This window comes from Puma concolor, chromosome C1 (genome assembly GCF_028749965.1).
Source record: "Puma concolor isolate L17-30 chromosome C1, mPumCon1.1.hap2, whole genome shotgun sequence".
NCBI classification, from domain to species: domain Eukaryota; kingdom Metazoa; phylum Chordata; class Mammalia; order Carnivora; family Felidae; genus Puma; species Puma concolor.
This window is the reverse complement of record NC_141674.1, coordinates 78807439-78816171: the sequence shown is the minus strand read 5'-3', so window position 1 is coordinate 78816171 and position 8733 is coordinate 78807439.

Below are 8733 nucleotides of genomic sequence, written 5' to 3'. Positions count from 1 at the left end.
AGTTGGTTTTCAACATCATGTCTTTCCATGTCAGTTTACTCTCATTCAAAATTTACATTTGTTTATAATGCAGTTGAAGATAATTTTCCAGAACTGATGGTTGAACAGTTACAGCATCCAGAAACCTCTTCCTAGTGTCCTGGGAAACAAAACTCCCAGGGAATAAAGATCACAAAATGTCCTTCGCACAGAATTCACTGTGCATACTGGTTGATTATTTCCAACTGGTTTGAAAAGTAAAGAAGTTGGCGTCAAGAGGTAAGTAGACTGATTGAAATCTAGTTATCTGTCTTGTCCTTCTCTGATGACATTTAGAACTCTGGGGCCATTTTCATAATCCTTGTTTTTGCTATAAATGAGAAGTTGTAATTTTGATGTTAACAGTACGCCTTTTTAAGAAAAAAATATATCTTGATATCCTCAGTTCAGAATCAAAACAAATTACTGCGCCTGTTACTGTGTGAAATTTGAAGATTGCAAATATCTCTCTTAATGTTATTACTTGCCTCCATTAAAAATAGATCGTGAATATTCCATGTCACATTATTCATGAGGCAGGCTCTATGCCTTTTGTCTGCTGGAGTAACAGTAGAAAGGGTAACAAGAGACACCAGAGCACACCTTTGTTTCTTTCACTAAATTTTTAATAACGCCTCCAGCTAGCCAGTTGGTGAAGCTCAGCTCTCGCATAAAAGTGGAAAAGCACAGCTATCTCAGAGAAGACCAACTCTTTCACTAGCTAATTTCAGGTTGCGTTCGTCTACACCAGAGATGATTAAATTACCTATCAAGTGTGCCTAGCTATCAGGATTCAGGCCACCTAAAAGGTGAATTTCATCTGATTGATTTGAGACACGAATGGAACAATTGAGTTTTAAAAGCCCCACCTTAATTAAAGGCATAGCAAAGTATCTCTCCCAGACGAATTCTTGACTGCCATTGCCCTTGAAAATTGGGTGGCAATAGTGATTTGACCCACATCATTTTGTTGTGTGCCTGTTTTATAACCTGGTCGTTTAACAGAAAGAAAAGAATTTGGAGGAAGGCCTAAAAGGATGTGACTTTGTACTGTACATTTCTAGAGAACTATTTGTTTAAATCTCTGCTGCTATATTATTTTTACAGTAAAAAGTTTTTTTAAAAAGGTTTTATTTTAGCAACATTCCATTTGTTAAATTAAAAAACTTTTTAATAAAAAAGTTAAGTGTCACCCCAAACCCTTCTATCTTGGAAGGTTATGCGTAGCTTATTTTCAGTGTTGCTTTCCAATCTTTACCCACGTGTGTGTATATTTATATTTTTATATTTTTAACCCTGTGATCAGGGGAATTTACAATTTATGTCTAGATAGCTCATATTTATTTGTAATATGGACACATAAAACTGAAATATTTATATTTTACAATGAGAATTTTGACAATTTTTATGGTTAAGTTTTATTGAAATTTTAGTATTTATCAGGATTTCATCAGTAATTAAGATCCTGAAGTTTTACTTTGAAGTTATTCACTTTTTAATTTGTTTTAATGTTTATTTATTTTTGAGATAGAGAGAGAGACAGAGCACGAGTGAGGAGAGAGGCAGAGAGAGAGGGAGACACAGAATCCAAAGCGGATTCCGGGCTCTGAACTGTCAGCACAGAGCCCGATGTGGGGCAGGAACTCACAAGCCATGAGATCATGACCTGAGCCAAAGTGGGACACTTAACTGACTGAGCCACCAGGCATCCCAAAGTTATTCACTTTTTAAATAAAGCATTAAAAAAATTTTTTTTTAACATTTATTTATTTTTGAGACAGAGAGAGACAGAGCATGAACAGGGGAGGGGCAGAGAGAGAGGGAGACACAGAATCTGAAACAGGATCCAGGCTCCGAGCTGTCAGCACAGAGCCTGACGCGGGGCTTGAACTCACGGACCGTGAGATCATGACCTGAGCTGAAGTCGGACGCTTAACTGACGGAGCCACCCAGGCTCCCCTAAATAAAGCATTTTAACATATGGGAAATTATAAGTAATATAATAAACGTAATTCTGCCATATTTACTTTGGGTTTTATTTTTAAAATAAAACATTACAGACATGGTTGAATATCCTCTGGAATATATTCCTCCCTAACACCATTCCCTTTCTTCTCTCCTCAGAGGCATCCAGTTTACCAAAGTTGGTACATATCATTGCCATGACTATTTTTATACCTTTATTTATACATATTACCATAAACTATATATAATACTACTTAGCATGTTTTAACTTAATATAAATGGTATCATAGTGTATGTATCCTTCTGCACCTTACTTTTTTTTTTTTTCTCTATATTTTATTTTTGAGATTTGTCCATTTGGTACATGCAGTATTCTTCATTTCTTTAAATGCTGCATACAGAATTCTGTTGTATGAATACTTGGTGATTATTTTTGTATTCTCCTGTTGGGAGAGTTTTAGTTATTTCCAATTTTCTCCTTAACAGATAATTCTGAAGCAAACAATCTTTCACATATCTCCTTGTGAGCGAGATTCTTTAGGGTATATTCCTGGGAGAGTGGAAGTGATGGATATTACCAAGTTACTCTCCAAAGTGGTTGTACCAATTTACATTCCCACCAACACTGTAGGAAAATTCCTGTTTCTCTGCACCTTACCAACAGTTGATCTTGTCAGACTTTAAAAATGTTTGCCAGTCGGATGGATGTGAAGTGTTATTGTAATTTGCGTTTCCTGATTCTTAGTGAGGTTGAGCATCCTTTCATAAGTTTATTGGTCTGACAGGTTTCCTTTCCTGTGAGATGCCTTTTCATGTTCTTTGTCCATTTTTGGTTGGGTTGTTTGCTTTATATCAATTTATATTTTAAAATATATTCTAAATAGTCATTGTTCTGTAAAATGTGTTGCCCACATGTCCCAGTCTATAGCTTGCCTTTTTGTTTTGGTGGAAGGGAGGATTTGCTTGTTTTTTGTGTTAATGTACTCAAATATATCAGTCTTTGGTTTGTGGTTTATGCTTTTTATATCCTAATTCAGAAATTCTTCCCTGATTGGTGGTCATAAGCTCATTCCCTATGTTTTCTAAAAACATTAAAATATTTACTTCTAAAATTAGCTTTTTTTCTTTATTTTTAAAATTTAAATTCAAATTAGTTAACATATAGTGTAATAATGATTTCAGGGATAGAATTTAGTGATTCATCACTTACACATGACACCCACTGTTCATCCCAACAAATGCCCTCTTTAATGCCCATCATCCATTTAGCCCACCTCCCCACCCCCCTCCCCTCCAGCAACCCTCAGTTTGTTCTCTGTCTCTTATGGTTTGTCTTATGGTTTGTCTCCCTCTCTGATAACATTAGCTTTTTAATCTACTTATATGTTATGATATGAAATAGAATCTAACTAAAATTTTTATTGCCCACACAGATAACCAATTACTCCAACATTATTTATTGCAGATTACATCCTTTTCCCTTGAAACGTAAAGCCACCTCTGTCATATATCAAGTTTCTATTTCTGTATGGTTCTTTGGGCTTCCTAATTTGTTCCATTGGTCATTTTATCTATCTGTATGCCAAAGCCATAGTATCTTAATTAAACCTAAAATAAACTCTTAGTAACTAGTAGGAAAGGTTTCCCTCTGACCTGTTTTGTTCTCATCAGGAATAGCTTGGCTACCTTTGTCTGTTTGCTCTTGCTTGTGAAAAACTATGTTGGATTTTTTTATTTGTACTATATTTATTATTTAATTGGGAATGGAAATCTTTTTGATATTGATTCTTCCTATCCAAAAATAAGGAAGGTATATTACTCATTCATTTAGGTCTTCTTTTATGTCTTTTAATAACATTTAATTTTTGTCATAATTTCGTCTTTTTTTGGTTCATTGCTCTTATAATTATTTTTTAAAACTGCATTTCCTAACTATCTGCTACTGGTGTGTGGGAACAAAATTATTATTTTTTTGTATATTGATCTTGTATCCTGTAACTTTGCTGAACCTTCTTTTTAGTGTATTGTAGATCATTTCAGATTTTCTATGTAAGACAGTCATAAAATATGCAAACGATTGTTTGCTTTGTTGAAAGGCTTTGTTTGGCCTTTCTAACATACTCTTCTTGACTTGCTGCAGTAGACAAGGCTGCATTGAACAGGGGCAGAATAAGAGACATCCTTGTTTTATTTCTGACTTCCAGGGAAATGCTTTTTTTTTTTTAATTTTTTTTAATGTTTATTTATTTTTGAGACAGAGAGAGACAGAGCATGAATGGGGGAGGGGCAGAGAGAGAGGGAGACACAGAATCGGAAGCAGGCTCCAGGCTCTGAGACATCAGCCCAGAGCCTGACGCGGGGTTCGAACTCACAGACCGTGAGATCGTGACCTGAGCTGAAGTCGGACGCTCAACCGACTGAGCCACCCAGGCGCCCCTAAATGCTTTTAATTTTTCACAATTTAGTGTGCTATTTTGGGTAGGTTTTGGTAGACAACTTTTTAAAAATTGGGTTAATTTCTATTTGGTAAGAATTTCTGCTTGTATGCCTGGGCATTTAATTTTATTATATAATTTTGGGGCATCTGTTGAGAAAAGTGTGTTATTTCTAAATCTGATGGGTTTTATTCTTTACTTTGTCAATGTGGTGAATGACATTTATAGATATTCTAGTGTTAAACTATCCTTTCATTGCTGGGGGTGGGGAACAAGTTGAGACTTGGTTATTTTTGAAAAACTACATTACTGATTTGGTTTGTGAACTGTATCTTTTTAATTTTAGAAAGAGAGAGTGCGAGCATGGGAGAGGGGAAGATGGAGAAAGAGAGAGACAGAAAGAGACAGAGAATCTTAAGCATCCCATGGAGCCTGATGTGGGGCTGGATCCCACAACCCTGGGATCATGACCTGAGCCCCTGGTTTGCTGAATTTTATTTAGGATTTTTGCATTTATGCTTATTGGTGAAATTGGCTTAATCTTTCTTCCTTATACTACCCATATGTGGTTTTGATATCAAGGTTTAACTCATTTCAAAATGAATAGGGCAGCATTTCCTCTTTTTTCGTTTTCTGGAACAATTTATGGAAGATTGAGATTATATGTTCCTTGAGTATTTGATAGAACTTATCTGGGCCTGTATGTGTGCACATGCATGCGTGTGTGTGTGTGTGTGTGTGTGTGCACATAAAGGGAAAGAAGAGAGTATATATATATATATATGTATACTATATATACATATGTATATGTATATATGTATATGTATATATATATATATGTATATATGTATATATACATATATATATATATTATTCTCAAGTTAGTTAACATACGGTGTAGTCTTGGCTTCAGGAATAGAACCCAGTGATTCATCTCTTACATATGACACCTAGTGCTCATCCTGAAAAGTGCCCTTCTTAATGCCCATCACCCATTTAACCCATTCCCCACCCTCCCCACCCCCATCAACCCTCAATTTGTTCTCTGTATTTAAGAGTCTCTTATGGCTTGCTTCCTTCTCTGTTTTTATCTTATTTTTCCTTCACTCCCCATATGTTTATCTGTTAAGTTTTTAAAATTCCACATATGAGTGAAATCATATGATATCTGTCTTTCTCTGACTGACTTATTTTGCTTAGCATTATAGAGGAGGTTATATGTTAAGCTTTAGTGACAACATGTCTATTTCGATTTTTGCTTTCTTCTTAAATGAGCTGTGATAGATTATATATTTCAGGAAATGTTCTGTTTCTTCTAAGTATTCAAATTACTTGCCACCATATTAAAAATCAATCATTACAGGGGCGCCTGGGTGGCGCAGTCGGTTAAGCGTCCGACTTCAGCCAGGTCACGATCTCGCGGTCCGTGAGTTCGAGCCCCGCGTCGGGCTCTGGGCTGATGGCTCAGAGCCTGGAGCCTGTTTCCGATTCTGTGTCTCCCTCTCTCTCTGCCCCTCCCCTGTTCATGCTCTGTCTCTCTCTGTCCCAAAAATAAATAAATGTTGAAAAAAAAAATTAAAAAAAAATCAATCATTATGAAAACAGTATGAAATAGTAGAAAAAATCATAGTATTCTTGATTGCAAAAAAAATCTCATATACCTATAATTATGTTCAGTACTCACTGTGGTATTTTTTTTTGTGCCATTATCTTTTTTCTTAACAATTTTGTCAAAGGTCTCTATATTATTAGTTCTTACAGCATATTTTCATTGTCATTTATTTTTACATTTTACCTAATAAGATTCCTTACTTGACAGATGTATTAGAAGTGCATTTAAAATTTGTAATTATTTTTTCCAGTAATTTTTTATTAGTGAATTATAATTACGTTTTAATCAGAGAATATGACCTGCATATTAATTCTCTGATATTTGCTGAGATTTACTTTGTAGCCTTATCCTTGGTCAATTTCTATAGGTACTGTGTGCTTGCAAAGAATGTATATTTCCTAGTTCCCTATGATAATATAGTTATGATACCTTCCCTTTGGTTGGTTTTTACATTGTATTTTTTTTCTATCCTTTTAAAGCTTTTTTTGTCCTTATGCTTTAAGTGTGTATCTTTGTGAACAGAATCAACTGAATATTGTTTACTTTTTTAAAGTCTTTCAGACATGAGTAAAATATAATTTCCAATGAAAACTTTGGTTTCTGATACTGTTTGATGTGTGTGTGTCATGTGTGTATGTTCTTTTGATCACACACACGCTTGAAGGAGAAAAGTACTCAGATACTCTGTCCAAAAGAATAAGATACTGCTTTACTCTGCCTGTTAATTTTCTGGTATTCGAGGAAAAAATCCTAATTTTGAAAGTTTTTTAAGGCTGAATTTGTTGTAACTATAGAGGAGAAACAAAAACAGGAAGTTAGTTTTGTTTCTTGATGTTAGTTTTATGAACTTCATTGAGAATTTTTTTTATTTTTTGGTAAAATAGGAAGCATAGTTTCAATTCTGTCTTTTAACATGAATTAGACGATTTTCTAGGTTGCACTTTCTGAGAAAAAGAACTGAATGGTATGCCTCTATAAGATTTTGCTGCTATGGCAAATCTTTAGTTGTTTTTAGGGTAAGGATGGCTGACTGAATATCTCCTATGACTTTTTGGAAGAGTTAGAAACCAACCTCTCATTACCTTTTGGTAGACTTGTTTGTTTTCACCTCTTGGATATACATTCCCAGAGATTTCACACAAAGTTGTCTTACTCTTTCCTGGTATTAAAACTGTGCATGGGACTCCAATAAGCAAGAGTAACAAGTTCTTAATGCAGCTGAGGGAGTCCCAAGACAGCATCATATTTTTGGATGCCATCTTTCTGATTTATCTTGATATGGTTATTGGTTACATCACATATTTAGGTACTATATAAAAGAACATATAAAATAAAATTTAAAAGTAAAGATAGAATCAAGTGGACTCTAAAACTTTTCCAGTCCAAGGGTTCTCTGATTTTAAGTCCTTCTCTTTAAAAAAAAAAAAAAAAGTTTACTTATTTATTTTGAGAGAGAGAGTGCATGAAAGTAGGGGACCAGAGAGTGGCAGAGAGAGGGAGAGAGAATTCCAAGCAGGTTTCATGCTATTAGCACAGAGCCTGATGCGGGGCTTGAACCCATGAACTGTGAGACCATGACCTGAGTCGAAATCAAGAGTCAGACACTCAACTGACTGAGCCACTCAGGTGCCCTGGTTCTTCCCTTTTCCCTAAGGGTTTATATAAACTTAAAACTATAGGGCCACCTGCCTGGCTCAGTTGGTGGAGCTTTCAACTCTTGATCTTAGGGTTGTGAGTTCGAGTCCGACATTGCTGTAAAGATTACTTAAAAATAAAATCTTTAAAAAAGAAAAAACCTGACAACTATAGAGGCATATTTCAAGCATGTCCAACTAAATCCTTTCACTCCTGAGAGAGTTAACATCAGGGAGCTATGGAAAAGAGATCCAGATTATTCCATGTTACCAATTGGCCAAGGACGGAGGTTTTGTGACTAGCTATTCCATCTGGTAATCTGTCTCTTCATCTGTGATTCAGAAAGGACAGAAATAAGCAATTCTAGTCAGTAGATGCTTATAAGTTTATGTTAATGGACTGTGGTTCTATGTTTGTACCATGTACAGGTTATTACATTAAAGAAAATCAGATTATAGCAAAGTCATACAACACTAAAACTTTACTGAATTTTTATCTGTTTTACAATTCAAGCCTCAGATCATTATTGGTATGTAAAAGTACTGATCAGGATAGAGTTCTCTAGCTGACAGGCTGCTGGGCCCATGTGCTCTTATAAGGCACATGAAATAGTAGACAGTAGACTGGAAGTCACATTGCAGTCCCAGCACTAGTGTCAGAGGTGTGGCTGATCCCAGGGCATGCACAAACTTTACTTTGTATGTCACTAAGGATCCCCTGACATCCACGTGAAGATTGATTTTTCACTGGTCATTGTTGGTCCAAGATGGGGGGGTTCCAGGTATGGGAAGTGAGTATGAAGTTTCCTAGGTAATCTTCTCTCTATTAGCTTGGAGAAACAGTATACTTTTGTGAAAAACAACACTGAATCAGAAGTCAGGAGGTCTGATGTACAATCTTTGTATAAATCAGGGCTCTCCAGAGATAGAGAGAGACAGAAATAGAGGGAGGGAGAGAGAGAGAGAGAGAGAGAGAGAGAGAGAGAGAGAGAGAGAGAGAGATTTATTATGAGAAATTGTCTCACGTGATTACAGAAGCTGGAAAGTCCTAAGATTGGCAGTCAACAAG